Source organism: Poecilia reticulata, chromosome 3, assembly GCF_904066995.2.
Source record: "Poecilia reticulata chromosome 3, P_reticulata-male-v2, whole genome shotgun sequence".
Classification (NCBI taxonomy): Eukaryota; Metazoa; Chordata; class Actinopteri; order Cyprinodontiformes; family Poeciliidae; genus Poecilia; species Poecilia reticulata.
In genome coordinates, this window is record NC_088832.1 from 18,655,744 (window position 1) to 18,673,641 (window position 17,898).

At 38.2% G+C, this 17,898-nt stretch overlaps 1 long non-coding RNA gene across 5 annotated transcripts in view; it reads right to left on the minus strand.

Annotated features, from left to right (window-relative positions):
* Positions 1-370: 370 nt before the first annotated feature.
* The window catches only part of LOC145551099 (uncharacterized), a 134,548-nt gene continuing 117,020 nt past the window's right edge, over positions 371-17,898 (minus strand). For 3 of the 5 annotated variants that reach the window (XR_014086898.1, XR_014086899.1, XR_014086900.1), the window contains 2 exons: positions 2,372-2,472; positions 378-1,689 (listed from right to left, as the gene is read on the minus strand). This is a non-coding gene — a long non-coding RNA (uncharacterized LOC145551099). Of the gene's footprint in view, positions 1,690-2,251; positions 2,304-2,371; positions 2,473-17,898 lie in introns of all 5 variants that reach the window. The other 2 variants (XR_014086902.1, XR_014086901.1) reach the window with 2 other exon arrangements.

Sequence of the window (17,898 nt, forward strand, 5' to 3'; positions counted from 1 at the left end):
AAAAACATTTTTCCCCCATTAATCAGGGTAATTAAGGAGCTTTAGAACAGTTTGGGACAAAATGAAATGATGTAAAACATTACATTTATCCTCAGACTCACAATTTGCAAGTGGTATCAATTATTTTCAGCTTTTAACTGTATACAATAAAGAAGTTTAAAAATCCTAATAGGGGTTGCCTATGTCATTATGTCAAAGTGTCGTCTTAATATTTGTGTCTGATCTCTGGTCCATTAATATTCAATTCAATATTCCCTACACCTGCATGACGTGACACTAATCTGCAGGTAGTGTGTATATATATATATATATATAATTTTTTTTTTCCTATTTATTATGAGTCCATGTATTTGCAAATATCAGCTAATCCTTTGCAGGATATCAATATCATGATATAGAAGGATAAAGATCACATCTAAACATGATATCATGGAAAGATCCTTGGTACTGACTAACAATACTTGGTAAGTTTTAGTTTTCTCGGACACTCAAAGTGTTGAATATTGACATTAAAGCTGGAAGTATTTTAAATATGGCTTCAACCGCGAGAAGGAACCAAGTCATCTGTGTGTTAATACTAAATAAATCCATTCGTATTGCCAGTAAGTGGATAACTTCCCTCCTATCTCACACCATTTTAAAATTCAATTCATATCTTCTACAATCTTCTCCTGCAATTCATTGGGAAAAGTGCGTAACATTACATAGTTGAACACTTTCATCGTAGAAATTAAGGGGGGAACTTTGTTTTATTCTTGTCAGTTTTAAAAACAACAAAGATGCATTTGCAGAGAAGCAAATGGCAAGAAATGTGGGGAGCGTCGTGGCATCCAGTCCTGCTTTCAAAGGTCCATTGTCTTATCCCAAACCAGCACTTTGTGTATACTGTACTATCAAGCTTGATCTACTTCCCCATGGAGTGCAGAGTTACTAACAGCTCATCCACTATTGCTTAGGGGTCTTATTTTGTTCTAGAAGAAAGACTTTATACTGTCAAACTCAGACATCCCATGTGATTGAAGGCCGATGGGCATGGAACTCTCAGAGCTGCCCTCAGAGCTGCAGCGATGCCTGCTTGTGGTGGGTGGAGTGGAAGAACAAAGGCAGACTTGTTAAGGGTTTGATACCTTTATTATTCTTTTATTTTTGCAGAAATTCCTTTTCTATCTGGCCATACTCATTAAGATTTTTGGGGGTTTTGACTTGTGGGCATTTGACTTTAGGAGTAGTTGCCGGGTGCCACTTAAGCATATCTTCTTTTGTAGATGTCAACTTACAGAAATGCAATAATCACAATAAAGATCAACATATAACAGATTAAAAGTACAACATAGTGCTTTAAGGTAAAAGTCGACACAGAACAATTAGCAACGGCTCTGATTTCCCAGCCTGTATTCAATGTTCATTTTATGTATCTTCATATTTCATCGCTTGAACATGTTTTAGTTCTTTTCACTGATGATTGAAGGTCGTTACAATACTAAAAGTAGAATTTTCTCAATCGCAGTAATTTCCAAAATGTAAGAAATGTCTGCAAAGGGCCGGGTCCCCTCAGGGATAAGATCTTCAGAAGAAAGTCTTTCCAACTCTGCAGCCATAATAGCAGATGAAAAACAAAAGGCTATGATATTTTGATTCATCTGCTGCCTCTCTCCTCTTGTAATCAACATTCCTCTTGTAGTCAAATACCTGCAAAAGAACAAGAAACATTCCAGTAACTGGATGATCAAAGATCACAAAAGGCTGTTAGAAACAAAAGATGTTCATCTGTATTTACAGATTAGGAAGGCACGGACTCTGTTTTCTTTTACCTGCTGTTGTCGAAACGCAATCTTGTAATTTAAGCAGTAATACCAGTTTTTGTTCTGGTTGTAAGTGGATCCTCTCCCTCCAATTTTTTTTTTCTTTTTCAATATTAAATATTTAACTTGAACCCTTTCTCGAAATACCACCAATGAAAAGAAAAGTCACATTGTTTTTAACCACTGCAGAAAAACGTTTCTCAGTCAGTAGTAACACAGCTTTAAATATTGTGCAAAATTTAACAAGATGGATTTGCAAAACATAACAATTAATGAACTGAAAATGCTTCAAGGACAGGTTAAAATACTCTGTAACCATGTCAAATACTGACTTGACATGGTTACAGAGTTTCAATATCATTTTGGTCCATTTTTTTTAGAGGAATAAAAACTGTTTAACAATTATACATGCCTGTTATAGTCTTTCTCATTACACACCAACACATCACCTGAAATTTCCAGCAGATGTGGTGTCACTGAGGCCTGGTCGATATTCAGACACTTCAGGGAGGAAACACCGACTGTCAACAGGGGGCGGGGAGGAAAATCACAAAAATTAACAATCTTACCAAAGTCCCTTGACTGCAGAAGGTTGTTAGGCTCCTTTTCTTCGTCAAAACATTCCCTTATTACATGATCGGTTGATGGCGTTTTCATTTGGAAAACAGGTCTGTAAGGAGACAGAAATTTTAACAGAATGCAAATTTGCTCTGCTTATTCTGGCTAAGCTTCAACAGCGTCCCAATCCCACTTAAGCTTCTTGTTGACCGCGTCTGCCAGCTTGCTGTACACAATTGGCTCCTCAACCATTCTGACTGCATTGTTAATGTCTAGCCTTTTGTATATGGCTCAGTTCCACCGGAAAGGAAACATCACACGTGCAAAATTATTCCACAACTCGGATAATTAGCTGAAGAAACAAACCCGACTGTGAACTGCAATATGCCTCGGCGACATTAGAACTTTTAAGCATCGCGAGAGGAAGGATTTGAATGCCAAGAGAAACGAGCTTATCAAATAAAGCTTGAAAATGTGCAGTGAATGAAATGAGTCAATCATTTTAATGTGGGATGGAAGCCCTGGGGAGAATAAATAAGCAATAGTCACATCATGCAGGGAGAACAAATGAGCATGGTACACAATTAGGCAGGGTCACATTCTGCCAGAGCTGCGAGCGTGGGATGAGCTAATAAGCTGTGTGAGGCGGGAGTCTGTCGGCTTGTGTAAATGTACAGGAAGATAAACAGGAAGCACAAGATAACAAAAAAAACCCCTCAATATTCGGATGTACAAACCAAGACAGCCAGACACACAGGCTTCAAGTCAGGCGGGACGCAAAGATAAAAGTCAGAGGGGCTGGTGCAGAGGAGGTGGGCTAACAGTCGACTTGCCATCGGGGGCAAACAGACATGCAGACAGACAGATCAGCGGGCAGGTATAACAACCAAGCAAACAAAAAGACAAGCAGTGCCTCAGAAGGATGGAGGCACAAAGCTTTCAAAGGCGACTTATAGTTATTAACTATTCAATCACATAAAGGAGAGCTGAAGGCGTGAAAGGTTGCGGACCGAAGCACTTTTGCTTCAGTGCATTAAGAGCCTGGTCCGGCACTCGGGGCTGCGTGAAAAAGAAATGGATTGCCTCCCAGGAAGATGACTGCTCAAAGGGGTAGGCTTTTTTTCCCTTAATAACAGCAATCTGCTGTGAAAATCTAATCCCAAGTACCATTTACACCGAATCTCGATAACTTCTGCTCGAAAAAGCATACAATATGAATTTTTCAGAGCCCGATATACAAATAAACACAACAACCTCCGCCATCAATCAAGAGACAGCCTCAAAGCAACGGAGCAACAATAGCAAATTGCTAATGAATACCGTGCTGCTCGACATTCACAATTTAAAATGGCATAGATATTTTACACTGGCTGCAACGAAAATACAATTCCTCGCAAGAACATTAAATGCGTTTGCTCAGTCTGAAATGGGTGTAAATAACCCACATGGTCATGCAAATGAGAGTAAATAAAATAAAAATCTATGCTGATAACGTGAGTGACATTCTGAAAACGACAAGCGCAGCATGAAAACTGACCATGAGATGAATTAACAGCTTCATCTTGGCCATAACAGTCAGATATGGATGCCGCCTTTAAGCTCTGTCCTCTGCCTTTCGCTGCCTTAATTCCCCCTCCTCAGTGGTGGATAAGAGGGATCAGAAATACATCCATATGCATGGACAACTATCTGCAGAGGGGATGTAAGGTCTCAGGCTGGCCAGCTTTTTGGAAAGTACTGGTAATGACACTTAATGAAAGCTGGGGAGTCGGACGCTGAGGGCAATAGGCTGGCTGTGTTATTTCCGCATCCCCCGCCACGCATCCAGACCAGACCAGGCCTTTAGATATCATAAATAAGCAAACATGCTGCGTGAAAATAGATGTGCCATTTTCCCGGCTTCTCTTTTTCTATTCCACCCCTTATTTATCTGCGCATAATTCCTTGTGTCTCTAGTTTGCTTGGTTAAGGCCAATGCTCCAATTATTGCTCCCCAAAGATTTTCGAAATGTTGCAAAACATTAGCTGAACGTTGTTCCAGTAGCCGCAATCGGCTGGCTTTCCAGCTGGCTTTATCCAATGTGGAACACCCGCTTATAAAGAATGCTGGAGGTTTCGCTACGTTTTACTACTCTCCTTATATTACTAAACATGGCTTATGGCCCCTGTGCAATGAAAATGCTAACTTGCTCATTCTAGCCCAAGTTAAGCTGTCATCTTCTTAATTGGTCTGAATGGCGTACAAAGACATGTGCCTCCTGTGATGCAGGTGATCCAGCTGAGGGTGAGATGAGAAGGGTGCTTGTGTTGAAAGGAGTTGTGAGGTTCAAAGTAAACAGAAGGAATGAGGGGATAGAGAGGCTCTTCTTAGCACAAGCCCCTAATCAGTACAGTCAACACACGGCAGATTGGGTTCACAGCTTTCTCTTCGTACTCTCACGCCGCTTCTGTCCTTCCATCACCAAAACCGAATCCCTTCAATCAGCTCCAATTTCCCTGCTTTCAATTTAAGAGGATGTGGGATAAGAATGCGTTGCAAGAAAATGCCAGGTAACACAAGCTGGGCTTACTCTGAGGCAAGGAGATTCTGGCTGAGGAAAATTACTTTTTTTTTTTTTTTGGCCATAAGATATGATTCCATCAATAAGCAACCCTTTCAAAAGAAACACATTGAATTCATATTTTATTTAGAAAGAGTTGAAAGTTTCTGTTCTGCCTTAGGTTGGGAGATGTGTCCTGTGGGCCGTCAGTGACCAGTAGCAGAGACACTTATGGAGAGTCCTCGGGTCTTCGGTGTGGAAAGTTTGTAAACTACCGGAGGACCAAACTACCCCAGGGAGTAGAGACATTTTTCTCCAGCGCCTTTCATTGTCCTTAGATTATAGATTCTCTTTGTCAGTCTCAAACATTTCCCAGCAGAAAAGTGTCTTCAGTGTTAACAAGCTTTTGCCATCAGTCATTAATGGAGCACACAGGTTAGCTGCAGCCGAGCAGACTAAAGAGAAGGTCATTGTGGGTGAAGAACAAGAAATGTGCTTAATGTGTTTGTATGTAAAGGAGAACCTCTGCTCTAGCAGGGACGTGGTACCAAGCCTTCATTAGCGACATCCACCAGGGAGGATGGTGGCATTTCAAACGCTAATGTTTTGACTTTCCAAGACTCTTGGGCTGCTGATTTTACAGCCGCAAAACACTGACCATTAGTCAAACAAACACATCGAATCCTATGCTAATCCCAGGGCAAGAAAAACAATTCCCCACCATGACAGACAATAGAGTCCTCGGAGTTATGAAGCATCTTTGTTTTTCAGCGTCTGTGATGTGTTGCTGAGTGTTTCTATTGACCTGTGTTTTAGATGAGCCACTCCAGGAACGTTCCTGCTCTGCCTGAAAGCTTTCTTCTTTGTCACTGAGGTCTCTGGAGTGGGCCAAAGTAAAAACAGGGAACATGTAGTCACAGATGGCTTGTACAGGCTTGCTGTCCCTCTTTTGGGAGAGGAGCAAAGCCAGGAGTATCACAGTAACGAGATGATGGACTCCATACCTTGACTGAATTTCAGCCCTTCAAGCAACTTTTGTTCTCAAAAAAGAAAAGAAAAAAATTCTTTGGTACTAGCAAAACTAGTATGAAAATAATCTAAAACATATACTTTTCTCATTCACTGTTTCAATAAATCTGGTGAATAACTTTTCATGTTGTATAACTGCATTGAAACTGCACTTTCCAAAGCAAAAAGGAAACAAGTACTGACAAGTTATCACTCTGTGACCAGCAAGATATCAGGATTGTTCAAAATATTCAATATTCTTGAATTTGTAAGTCAAAATATCCTAATATATTGTGATTGGAAACACTGCACATTGTTTTTCCACAACAAAATGTGAGGAAAATTATGAAATTTGTATTGATCTACAGAAAGTGATGAAAGGGGTAAAGATAGATGGTTTGAAATTTGTAGTGTCTGCATTTGTACTTTATAAACTTGACATAAAATGCTTGAAAATATAGCTTCTCTTTGAATATCTGGGCTAATATTTAGATGGAACAGTTTATTATGTCAAATGCCACAGTCATAAATTGCTCAAAACTTATATGTAGGTTTTTTACACTTAAGGCTACACCTCTTGGATGTTTTTGGGGGCTGATTTAACACATTTATGTTGAATAGTGGGGACATTATGATGAAAAATGTGAATTATTCCTAATCAATATCTAGAGCTGTAATATCAAAATAAGATTTTCCTGATGTCGTACAGTGAGCAACTCTTCCAACCTACAATAAATGAACAACAATTTCACAAATTGTCTGCTTTTACCTCAGTTTTACCTCAGAAACAGCATGTTTAATATCCTGCCACGAGTTCTTTGTTGTATTAAGGTCCAGAGATGGGGATGGTCACTTTTTAACCTGCTCGTTTGGTTCTAAGATGCTGTTTGTCTACTTGTGTGTTTTGGGTGGATCTTTTGTTGAAAGACGAATTTCAAGGGCATTTACTTTTTGGCATGAGACAACATGACCTCTTCAGGTATTCTGATATAGTCAGACTGATCCATGATCCCTGGTGCGTGAATTAGCCTGACACCATAGTGTGAGAAACATTCCCATAGCATAATGGTACATGTACTGTGGTTTGAATTCAGCTGGTATGCTGTCTGATAAATTGTCTACACCTCCCTGAAAAAAGCAAAAACATTGCTTCCATCAGTCCAAAAAAGGGTCACCATTTCACTTCAAACCATTCAATGTTTTCTGGAAAATTGTGACGTATTCAGCACATTAGGTTATTGTTATTATTGCCAATAGCTTGGCTAAACTTTGATCAATTTGAATAGAAGTTTTCAGTTTTCTTCTTTGTTTCTGGTTTTGATTTCCACTCAAGAGATTTAAGATCCATTAAGCACAGCCTCCTATAATTTTCTACTTTTGCAACCTTATTTAAAGTAAGCAGTTCCTCAGAAAAATGTGCAGAGGTTACTCAGATTTTTAAAGGAATGCCCTACAACCAGCCTGTAAGGCATTCACTGCCTTGTCTTACAATAAGAACAACCAGTTCGACTTTGGTTTTGTCAAAATAAGCTCTTTAATTAGATCCTAAATGGAACCATTTTGAACAGGCAAAATGTTTTGTGTCAGCTAATTCTGTGTCAACTATACAAAATAACATTATACGCGTCATGACTGTTGTGTCTGTTATCTATTACACCTATTGATAAAATAGTGATGTAGAAATAACGTTTCTACCAAAAACAGTGGTTCAGGTAGTGACGATGGACTACTGTTAATCTTTTTAGTCACAGTTCAGTGTTAAGCACTGTCATAAACTAAACTAAGCAAAATTATTCATTGATATTTAACGTAAAATAAAGCTGGAAAGAGACGTGAACGACAGTACTCTATGTTTTTATCGTATACCTTTTTTGTTTCCTTCAAGCTCTGGCTTGAGACCAATGATCTCAGTTTGATGAGCTCAAGCTTTGAAAAATACAAACACTGAAACCGTGCATTAAAATCTCCTGGGCATCACAGAGCAACAGTCACTACCACACTCAAACCACTGTTTTATTTTCAATTTTTGAGAGTTTGGTTCTAAGAGGGAATAATGTGTAGTTTATGATGTAGATTAAAGTAGTCTGTTTGAGAGAGCAAAGCAACCTTGGGGGCACAGCTGTTTCTGTGAGACATGATCATAACCTTTATTAAAATAAAACAACCCTCCCACACTGCCACCAATGTCTACACCATTCATGGTCTCATTGTATGCTGAACACACACAACAGCCAGTAAGGAGATAAAACGTAATGAAAAAATGTACGAGCAAAACAAAAAGTGAAAAAGCTAAGCTGAAAATAAAACACATTTGCAAATAATTGGGACTTCAGAGATTTATGTGGAATTACAAGGAATCATATTTGTTAGATTGGAGATATTGTGTAAAAACAACTTTTGAGCTTAATATATATTTTTAATGCCATTTCTCATCAAAAACATACCTGGAGGATTGCTTTGATTCTTTCATGTATGTTTAAGAAATCCTTTAATTTCCCGTGGCAACCATTCAGGGTGCCTAAACGCTTGCTCGTACAACGGGCCGCCTATTTACTCACAGCTCCTCCTTCAGCTGCAGCCTCCTGCCAAGCTTCTGCCTCACACAGCAGTACTCCCAAACACGTTTCACTCTCCGCTCAAAGAATCTAATCTTTCATTACTAAAGTCTCAACCTGACAGTTAAAAAGTGACAAGCCAGGAGTGATACACTTTTCTGAGTTACACAACATTGTAACCTGGGAAAATTTTGTCAAAGCGCAGTGCAAAAACATGAAAGTCAGAGCAGTTTTAGAATAATTAAATGTAAATCCAAAGTCTCTTTTACTCTATGACTCACAAATTTGTATGGGTGACAGAATTACAAGGAAGACAAATGGTCTGTGCTTGTATAGCACTTGGGCTATACAATTTCTGGTAACACTTTATTTGAAGGGGTGTGCATAAGACTGACATGACACTGTCATAAACATGACATAACATCTGTCATGAATATAAAGAAGTCTTTATGAATGTTTATGACAGTTGTCATGAAGTGTCTTTCAGTAAATAATGACACTTTTAAAGCAAAGTTGCTCTAAAAGTTTCAGTGAAAGTCCATTAAAAATGCCAACTTCGCATTAAATTATCATAATTTACAAAATCATGCAAAGTTGGCATTTTTAATGGACCTTTAATGCAACTTTTAGAGCAACTTTGCATTAAAAGTGTCATTATTTACCGAATGACACTTCATAACCACAGTCATAGACATTTATATAGACTCCTTCATGTTTAAGACAGATGTTATGTCATGTTTATGACAGTGTCATGTCAGTCTTATGCACACCCCTTCAAATAAAGTGTTACCCAATTTTTGTCCAGAGGACACCAAATTTACCCATTCATGCGCATATTCGCATACTGATGGTGGTAACCACCCTTTGCCAGTCTATCATCCACAGAATAACACCTCTCTTATTCTGCTGAATATGCCCTCCTTGAAAGTACAAGTCCCAAAAACTCTTTCTACCAATAAGGAATGATTACCATCTTACAGACCAATCTGTAAGATACAAAGATATCTTGTATCGGTAAGATATAATTCTGATATCGTATCAGAATTATGATCTGATATAATTCTGTCAGTGTCTTTAAAGTTGAATCTAATTTCATATTATTTTATAGATAACTCGTTGCACGCTAGGTTGATTACAATAAAAAAATATTCTTTTAGTTTACAGAGCATACATGATTAAAGAACATAATAGAACATTTGTGACTAAGAGGTTGAACCATAAGTTAAACTTTATTGTATTATAATTTAAACTGTCAGTCACTGTGGACTTTTGTCAGAACCGATGCTCCTTTGTAACTCAGTATTGTGAGCAAGAGATGCAAGACGACATGAAAATGCCGTTTATCTGAGGGCTGTCGCCTTCTTAATACTTACTGGAAGAGCCATTAGTTCTCAAACAACGCCCAGTTCCTTCTCAGATGATGAAGGTAGTCATTTTTAATAACGATAATGCATTTTCCATCTTCATTTTTCTTTTTAATAATACTGTTTGCATACAGGTTGTCAGACTTGTTGTGTTTTGTATATTTCCATTGTGAGACTGCCCCCAAATGGGAATCCATCTTACTGTCGAGATTATACGCTGGCACACACTTGCTTCACAGATTCACTTAAAAATATATATTTACCATATAATTTGTAAAGACAGTCCATACTCACTGTGGGTCTCTATTTCCCTGAAAGCTTCGGCCCCACAGCCATTTTCTACTCGTCAGAGAGGGTGGCTGTGAGTACACCACTGCCATCACAATGACCTTTCCACAAGCCCGGGGAGCAAGCAATGCAGAGGAGAGGCAATAAAAGTAATGAAAGAAGCAAAGGCAATTAAAGTGGTGTGTGTGAGGGGAGCATGGCGGAGATGAGCCTAACTGGAGGCAGCCCTGGAATGCTGTATAGCTCCATATCCCCCATAATCCCTGTGTGATCGCAGATCAGCCCCAGTCTGCTCCCAGTCTGATCATCCACCTGCAGCATCCACCAGCTAAGCCATTAAAAAAAAAAAAAACAGCACAGCCATGCACATACTTTACACACAAACACACACACGCACGCACGCACGCACGCACGCACGCACACACACACACACACACACACACACACACGCACACACACACACACACACACACACACACACACACACACATATTAAAGTGATCAGACAAACACAGACATGCACACAGGAAATTTAATTACAATAGATGCCACACAATATCCACTGCAAAACAAAAGGCAGGAAACAGCTAAAAATATATTACCAAACACATTCAGGCAGAAACACTAACATGCCATCTCTCACACATATTCAACACTCGGATAGTAAATGAGTGCTCTTTCCAGCCCACCGCAGTGCAATTCCTCCATGCAGCCAGCAAGAATCATTAATGCCCTTCTTCTGATGCTCCCACACAACCAACAGCAATTATTTCTAAAAGCAAAAGTGAAAACAGAAATCACAAAAAAACATACATGGCATATAATCATTATTATTATTATTATTATTATTTTGTCAGGTTGGTTGTGTGGGGTATCGAGGAGGGGGCAGAATCTTGGACTTCATCTTCTTCAGCGCAGTTTACTTTCGGCAAAATGACAATAATGCTTTTCCTAAACCAATTAAGGGGCTGCAGCGTTGTTGTTTCCATGTGACACTGACAGCACTTAAGAAAGCTGATGGTAGGCTTTACAGTTCAGCCTGAAATCTGCTCTTGACTCAGGAGTCAGCCAGTGGTGCAGTCTAAAAGACACGTGTCTAAGCAATCATACAAATGCTGTCACTCACATCAGTAAAGGAAATGGCACTGCAGAGCAAAGATCGAGCAGAAATATGTACATAAGGACGTGCAAACTGGAACAAAGATCTAACAAACAAAAGACAAAACAAACACTAAGGCTTCCCAATTGTCTGCATTTAACAATACTTGCCACTCAGGCTTGTGGAGAAAGACTTCATTATCTAATCAGCTTTTGGGAAGCAGAGAAGGTCACAGCTTTATGAAACAAAACAAGTTACAATTTAACCAATAAAATCTGTATAGCAATTTTCAATCGTGTCAACATGACCGTTTTTCTGGTTACTGTTAGGAATATTGTATCTGCAGTTCATAAAACAATTTAGTGTTTTTAGAATACTAAACACTAAAATTAACATAACACATGTTACGTTATGTTAATGTACAGAAAGAGTTTACACCATGTATTTACATGCTACTGTGTATTATTCAGGAGTCCTTGCAGCAAGGGAACTCTATGAAGTAAATATTTTAGATGTACAGTAGTTTGAGCTGCACTGTTCAGGAACTTAATGAAGAACAAAGAGACAAATCAAATAATTTATACGTTTTCGCGTGAGGTTCCCCATCCATCTACTAACTCAGAACACACAAAGTACCATAAAACATCCAAGTTTCAGCCAATAACACCCTAAGTAACTACTGCTGTGTGACTGAACTAACTTAACTTAGTTCAGTTGAGTTGACTTAACATAACACCAAGTTAAACCAAATGCTACTTCAAGGCTTTTTACAAGATAAACAAATTAGTTTCAAATTCAGATTTATATACGGTCAAATCAACAAAATTGACAAAAACAATTTTGACACATTGAACAGGTTGCTACTTGATCAAATATAAGCCAATCAGTTTATGTATGTCATGCTGCAGAGAAAATAAAGCAAGCAATCGAAGAGCTTTGCACAACAATGCAAGAAACACATATAAAGATGCAAAAAAAAGAGAAAGAAATGATCAGCATTTGACGTGGGCCAGCACGTCAAACTGTTGTAAATCTACTTAGGCATCAGTCATTACCTTAAGACTGGTTTTGATAACATACAGTGAGCAATGTGCAAGTTTTGATTGTAAAGGAGTATTGGAAAATAATATATCTTTAATAACCAGAATGTGTACTAGGAACAAAATATCTGGATTGGCATTTCCATACTGTGATCAAAATAGACCAAAATATACAGTGTGACTAAACAAAAAGCATTACTGTCAAAGAAAAATGTAAACATTTTCTTAGCCTTATTGTTCTCAGCATAGTTGTGTTTGGAGCCTGCAGTGCTGTTTTCTAAGTGCTGCTTAAAGCACGATCCTGGCCAAATGTCTAGCCAAGTGCATTAACTGGTCCACTATGTCAGTCTTTGTTACTAATGAGTGGCTTAATTATCATTTCAGTTTCAAGCTGGGTCTTTTCCTGCTGGCTACTTCTGCCAGCTGGTCATTTGGACAAAATGAGACGTCACATAGACAGCTAGTCAACCCAGGACTCTTCCTGGTCACAGGCAATTAAATATGGACTATATGCTAAATGGATCTTCACATTTACTTGTTCTTTTTATACAACACTAGAAGCCCAGGGAATATTTGCACAAGTTCATGTGCTTTTGTTTCTGACTAACTGGCAAAAAGCTACACCGCAAACAAAAGATATTTCTGTTCACAAAGAAAAAGTCGGGCAGTGACAAAACAAAACATCTTCAAGGTAGAAATCTAATAGACATTAATTGTTGGTTCTAATTCTGTGAAGCATAGGCCTAATGGTGTTATATGTTTAGGTTGGCACTTGGATTGACCAAAAGTCCCAAACTGCAAAGATACGCTATGCTGCTAAAGCTGAGGTACACAAATGCCGACAGTAGAACTTTGCAATCATTGCATGTGTGCGTGGATGATTCTTGGCAAAGTTATAACCAAAACAATGAGATAAATAGTTTGAATTTCAAACATGATTCAACCCTTGAAGTGTTTATTAGTTTGCATTCACCTTCTGTCGATAGGCGCAGCTGCTTTAGTTTCTTCTCCAGAGACATCTAAAATTCCATTTTATGTGAAATACAGTTACGACTTCTGTTTTGACTAATATTTTTGGCTAACAGCTAATTTGAGCTTTTATTTGAACTTAAAAGTTAATTTGAACTTAAAGTTGAGAAAAAGTACTTTTATTTTCCCTCAGATAAACCCTGGTAGCTCATCACGGTTCCGGCTACATTTGCCAAACGTCTGACGACAACAGTAATGGAGGGTGGACACTCCTCATGTCGTGTAATCAGTTCTTTTATCTAAATGAAGCTACATCTGCGGTTTAAGAGTTTGTTCACCTTTCGTTGACTTTTTGTGGCAGATTTAAGGACACAGACAAAAGATACAGCTTATTCGCAAGATCAAATTGGGATTAAGGAGATTAATTTAAGCAGAAAAGTTTTTCCATCAGATTTATCAAATTTTCTGAAAGATGTTAAATGTGGTGTGATTGAATCGGCTAACAGATGAATGGTTGGTAAATTGCAACGCTTCGGGCTCCTGTCCCTTTGGTTGGTGTTAAATCATAGACCATCGAATTTCACCACTTGTGAAGATGTGACTCATTTCTCTTGGCTTCCTCTGGGGTTAAAAAAATAATTACGAGATTGAAAACACAAATTCAGACGAAATTAATTCAATTTGTGAGCATGGCTGGAGGGTAACTGAGTGCTGTATAAACGGTTGCAGCTTGGCTTCAATCAGAAGACAAGCAAGGAGGGACAATCACCATTCAGAAATGTCCAAAAGACTTTTCAAGTCAAACAGTTTAAATGTTCTAGATAGTTCAGAACATATGGCTTTGATCACAAACTCGTGGTGTTAAAATACTAATAACCAAAACTCTGGCAAGTTTGTTTTTAGCAATATCTAAATAGCAACTAATTACAGAAGCTACAATACCAGGCCTATTATTTTAGAAATCCTACCAGAAGCCAAATATTATATTTAAATATAATTAGAATGGGAGAAACATTATATGAAATACATTTTCTGTTCTTCATCCTTTGGATTATTATAACCCAAAATAACAATGAAAGAAATCAAAATAACCCCAATATTTTTAAAATTAAGTTATATTTATATATAAAAGTAAATTAAAAGTAAAGTTGTACAATTCCGACACAAAAGCATTTGTAATGGAGAATGTCAGAGAAGTGAAATATATTCAGGAATTTCATAAATACATTTTGACCTTACTGAGTTATGTCAAGACTTCTCTGAGGTTATTGATCCTTTTTGCTTCTTTTTTTCCGAGCATTTTGACCTGTTGATCGAGCAGCTTGGCCTGTTTCTGCTGAACAAGGCATGCTAACATGCTGCATCCATTTATACAGAAAGTGTCTGTGAAAATTTCAATGCAGAGAACAAACTGAAATTTATATAGGAAACATAAGCAGAACACATTTGACTAAATTTAAAACCAATATAGAATTACTAGGCCGTTGCACAAATAAAAGGCGCCGTGATTCAAATATGAAGCTGTAAGGCCAAAACTGCAATAACGGAGTGCGGAAGATAAAAAGATCTGAGTCCAGATAAGATTCAAGCAGATAAAACATGCTCAATGAAACCAGCAGTGTGTTTACAGAGCAGCACATTGAGACACTTACTTCCATCAATATATTGATGTTTTGTAATAGGCTCTAAATGACTCAGGCTAGTGACTGCTGGCCAGAAAACCTTCTTACTGCTGCTGTTTCTGCAGCTCATTTCAGCTCAAATGTGGAAACACAACCTGAGACTGCTCTCATAAACTTCTGCTTTATCAAGTTTTACTCTCAGAGATATGATACAGCTATCTGTCAGTGACACTTTCTCTGTTTTCTATTACATTTACCTGGACCTATATTATTCATCCATCCATTTTCTTGCACCCTTGTCCCTTAGTGGGGTCAGGAGGGTTGCTGGTGCCCATCTCCAGCTAACGTTTCGGGCGAGAGGCGGGGTCACCCTGGACAGGTCGCCAGTCTATCGCAGGGCCCTTGACCCTATATTATTCATTTCATAAAAAAACTTTGGTGTCTGTACTTACATAAAGATATAACCATATATAACTTCCTTTTTTATCAGAAAACAAAATTGTCATTTTATATATGAACATTTTAAATACAACCTCTCTGATCGCTGAACCAAACAAACAAACAAACAAACAAACAAACAAACAAACAAACAAACAAACAAACAAACAAACAAACAAACAAACAAACAAACAGCATAAATTTATGGAGTGACCTAATTAAAGTATGGACTTATATTCAATTCAGATTAACTTTTTAGATTTTCCTCACTTATTTTTAACCAGTAGCAAAATTTGTTTGATAATCAAGTACATTTAAGCGGAACATAAACGAAAACAAAGAAAAATAGATAAAAGAAATCTGTAAGGGGAATTACTGTATTTATGAATTTTTGTCTGAGCTTAGCAATGAGAGAGGAATCTATCCTAGAACTCATGTAATTTCTTTATTGTGTGCTTTCATGGCTAAAACAGCAGCCGCTGACTCCAGGGTTTACATTTGGATGTCAGGTTGTTTTTTTTCTTTTTCTTCTGCACCCAAAGTTGTTGTTTTTTTCCCACATCATAGGGAAAAAGTACAGTAGCAACTTTTAGTTTCTGCAATTCAATTGGCAGCATACTCTCAAAAGCAACATCCTAAAATCAAATCCCATCCCTTAATTGTTTGTCATTATATGTTAGCCTGCTGTGAATTTGCCTCGGATAAAATCTCCTTTATTACACCCAACTGCGTGCAAGCTTTGAAATTTAGCTTAGAAGCTGTGTGAAAATCCTAACTGATGTTTTATGTTTTATTTCTTGGAGATGCTAATGAATAACAGTAGAGCAAACGACAAGTTCAGAGTGAAAGAAGAAGGCTCTAAAGCTCAGAAAGAAAAGTTTCCTTAGTGAGGTGAATTAACAAATCAATGATCACAGGACATCCAAATTTAAAGTCCCATTTCAATCCATTAACTAATAACAATATAACAATCCTAAAAACTTACGGAGACCAATTTTATAGCAGAAAAAAAAGCTGTGCAAGTACAGATTTACTTTGAACACATGCATGCTCATCCACCAACTCATTTGCAAGTTATGACTCCCGAGTCATTTGCAGACTCGGGAGTCTCAATTGAACTCGGGAGTCACCTGCGTCAAAATAAAGCTGGTTCACAGATATACAATTGATATGCAGTAATTCTACAGAAACATGCTGTGTCACAGACTCCAATAGTGTCTGGATGTGTGTCAGGCGCTGCTGGTGGTGAAGGATACTGTGGGAAAAGCCTGGAGGTTTTCCAATGCTCACCTCTCTCCTCCATTGACAAGTGAGGTGTAGTAACAGCTAATCGATGGCTTGTGAATTCCCTGCGTACCCCCCTCGCCTGTCTGATCAATATTCCTGGCAATTAGAATCCCCTATCTGCATGGCTAAAGGGACCTTGGGGTGGCTTGCCAGCCCACAAACACCCAATTTAGTCCTCACCCTATCACTTAATTACTAAATCCGCACTAATGCCTATTGGCAGGTGGCGCGTTTACTCACAGCAGTCCCAGAGGCTGAGTGAACATCAGACCTTTGGCAATGTGCTGGTTAAGATGCTCCCGTCCCACTTTAGCAGGCCAGTTAAACACCTGATTGCACAAGAGGACTCTGACCTGGAATGATCTGCCTATTGAGCCACAGCCCCACATACCCACAAAGCTGCTGAGAAACGCAGGGGATGGGATGGGAGAGAGACCACTGAACACTCAAATAGCCAAGAAAAAAAAAATTCAACTCAACATACAAAAAATTGCATCATTAAATCAACAGTCTAACTAACTATTATTTATGCTCATGATCAATTTAGCAGGATAGCAGACTTTCATCATACATAGCTGACAAACTTTGCTAAATGATCTAAATGTTAGCATCTCCACTCTTATCCATAAAGGGTGCACTGAACTTTTGACATAAATACAAAAGATTTGCATTCAGTCAATTACAGTAATAACAACAGGAGCCATCCTGTAATTTGTGGTCTCCACCTGACAAATCCAAAGGGGTCATAATAAAGGAAGACCAAAGTTTAAGTATTTCCCAAGTACTGTGAAAAGGATAAATGCTTACTTTTGAAACAGTTTGTATTATTGTTGCCTGTATTTGTTTATTGCACAAAAAACAGAAGTTGAGGTGATTCAAGTTCAAAGGACACTTGTCAGTCCCCCTGTTAGCATTTAAAGGTGAAACTCTCACAATGTATTGAAACCAGGGCACCAGAGTAGATCACATTATACACAACTATCTTTCAGATCTCTCCATCAAACTAATATAAATTCAATCATCATCTTTCCTTTTCATTCCATGATTTAATCCATTTTGAACCATATTAGATGAAGAGTGACTAATGGGATGTGAGAGTAAGGCAAAAACAACAGAAAATAAATTGAGATATTACAGTTTGACAGAAAAATAATAAAAGACTTCAGCCACCATGCCTTAAATACACTGAATTTGGGTTACAAGCATTTAGAACTGCAGTCATTCCTGAAAACCGTTGAACCGTATGATAATTTCTCAGACTGAATGCAGATATTTTACATCGTTCCAGGCCATTCAGTTAGTCTGAATGGTAGCCTGCTGGGCCTTTA